This window comes from Octodon degus, unplaced genomic scaffold (genome assembly GCF_000260255.1).
Source record: "Octodon degus isolate 3935 unplaced genomic scaffold, OctDeg1.0 scaffold00052, whole genome shotgun sequence".
Classification (NCBI taxonomy): Eukaryota; Metazoa; Chordata; class Mammalia; order Rodentia; family Octodontidae; genus Octodon; species Octodon degus.
The window spans coordinates 10,830,388-10,832,636 of record NW_004524628.1 but is presented as its reverse complement, the minus strand read 5'-3'; the positions used below and the strand labels follow the sequence as shown (position 1 = coordinate 10,832,636).

The 2,249-nt window shown below is 48.7% G+C and overlaps 1 protein-coding gene across 7 annotated transcripts in view; it reads left to right on the top strand.

The window, feature by feature from the left end:
* Window positions 1-2,249, top strand: part of Tgfbrap1 (transforming growth factor beta receptor associated protein 1) — a 45,990-nt gene that overhangs the window by 10,632 nt on the left and 33,109 nt on the right. For 2 of the 7 annotated variants that reach the window (XM_023717344.1, XM_023717345.1), the window contains exon 2: window positions 1,442-1,779. The exons of the other annotated variants lie outside the window; for them this stretch is intronic. The gene's annotated coding sequence lies outside the window, so the exon portion shown is untranslated. The remainder of the gene's footprint in view (window positions 1-1,441; window positions 1,780-2,249) is intronic. 7 annotated transcript variants of the gene reach the window in all.

Genomic DNA, 2,249 nt, shown 5'->3' with positions numbered 1-2,249 from the left:
GTGGGGATCGCCCATGGGTCCAGCCTATGCGGAAGCGAATCATGACTGCAGCCCTGGCCATATAAGAAGTTGGTGTGCGCAGAGAGCCCTCACCCACGGGGGGTGGGGGTGGGGGGGGTGGAAGGCGGAAGCCAGCGCCATCCTGTAGGTGCGGTCCTTCGCAGCTCTTCACAAGCACTGTCATGAGCGTGTGCACGCCAGTGTTTGCCCCTGACACGCCGCGCTGGCAGAGCAATCCAGTCACCTGTGGACAGGAGTCTGCAGACAGTCAGGGCGAAGTGTCTGCCGGGGCCTGCACTTGCGGATCTTCCTCCCAGCGTGGCCTTGGCTGCTGTGGCCTGTGTCCTGCCTGCGCTGCAGCTTTATAGCAGTCCTGACACCTCTGAGTGTGGGCACTTCAGTTTTGTTCGTTTTCAAGATTCCTTTGCCCGTTCTTGATTGTTTGATTTCCATTTGGAACTTAAAGCCAGTTTTGATAATTTCTGTATAAAAGTCTGCTGAGGTATGACTTAGGTCTTATGTAATGTCTAGAAATAAGATCTTATGATTTTTCCCCCAAAACAGATCTTGTGTGCCTTTGCTAGGAATTCTCTTATACTTTAATATTTTTTAAGATCAGTTTCTCATCATTGCATGAGTTTAGAAGTGCAGGTTACTTCATGTATTGATTTTAAGAACTATTTCTTTGAATTTTTTTTTTTTTTTTTTTTTTTTTTTGCAGAACCAGGGATTGAACCTTGCGTTTGCTAGTCAAGCGCTTATCCTACTGAGCCATCTCCCCGGCCCTGAAGTTTTTTTTTTTTTTTTTTTTTTTTTTTGAGACAGGGGTCTTGCTATGTAGTTCAGACTGGCCTTGAATTCACTTTGTAGCCCAGGCTGGCTTCAAACTTGTGGTGATCCTCCTGCCTCAGCCTTCTGGGTGCTGCTGGGATTACAGGCTTGTGCCACCACATCTGGCCTAAAAAAAAAAAAAAAACTCTCCAAACTCATTGATTCTGATAGACTTTTGATGGGCCTCAATATACACGTAGTGACATCTGTGAGTCATTGCAGTTTTCTGTCTTTGTGTTGAGTTCTTTATAACTTTTTGTTTGTGTTCTTGCAGAACCAAGGATTGAACTCAGGCCCTCGGGCTTGCCAGGCAAGTGCTTATTCTACTGAGCCATCTCCCTGGCCCCTTATGACTATTTTTATATGTATATGTTCTGTTGTGCTGGCGAAGACCCCCAGTGTGGTGTTGACAGGGCTGGTGTTGGGCAGAGACGTTCGAGGTAACCGTGATGAGGGCCTGCAGCCTGAGGGCCTTCCCCCAGGGCCCTGCCGTCTCTGCTTCCGTGAGGTGTGCGTGTGATCAGAAGCGGGGAGTGCTGCCGCTGGTGCCGTCTGACCGAAGCGCAGGCTGCCAACACAGTGGCAGCATCTTCTCCCTCCTTGTCCCCAGGTCAGTGCCATGCCACTTCTGGCTGTCCCCAAAGTCAAGCTGGCTGTGAAAGGGAAATGGTTCGAGTCAGTTCATACACCAAGGCCGCCACAGCAGTGAAGACGCTCACCAAAGAGGACTCCAGAGCTGCTCGGAAAGCGGCGGGAAGGGACCACGTGTGTGCGCGCTGAAGGGGCGGATGCTGAGGCGAGCCCGGCCTGTGGCGACACAGTGTTGCTGAGGCGTACTTGTAGGAATTTCAACACGCCTTTTTTTTTACATCAGACCTCACAGAAGGACCTTCTGTGCACAGGAGGGCACGTTTGCAGGTCCTGGTGTCAGGACTCCAGCGTGTTTCAGTGAGATTTGATTTACCCCAATACAGGTGGTAATCACAGATATCCTTGTCATCCCCCCCTTTTTTTTTTAAGGGTGATCATTTTGAGATATCGCAGAGCTTATTCATTTGCTAGATAGCAGGAAGATACAATATACATTTTTGAGTGGATGTTGAATTTTTTTATAATTATTTTCTGCAGCTGTGAAAATAATGATTTTTTAAAAATATTTTATTTATTTGGTGCAAGGTCTTGCTACACAGCTCAGACTTGTAGTGATCCTCCTGTCTCAGCCTCCCCAGTGCTGGGATTACAGGCATGTACTGCCGTGCCCGGTGTTGGTGGCCGGCATGGCGTGCCCAGGGTTTTGAGGCCGGCACAGCATGTGGTACCAGGGATCGAACCCAGGCCCTCAAGCACTTAGACTGCCGAGCTATCTCTCCAGCCCAAAATGATGATTTTTTTTCTTGTGCTAAATCAATACATTTTAT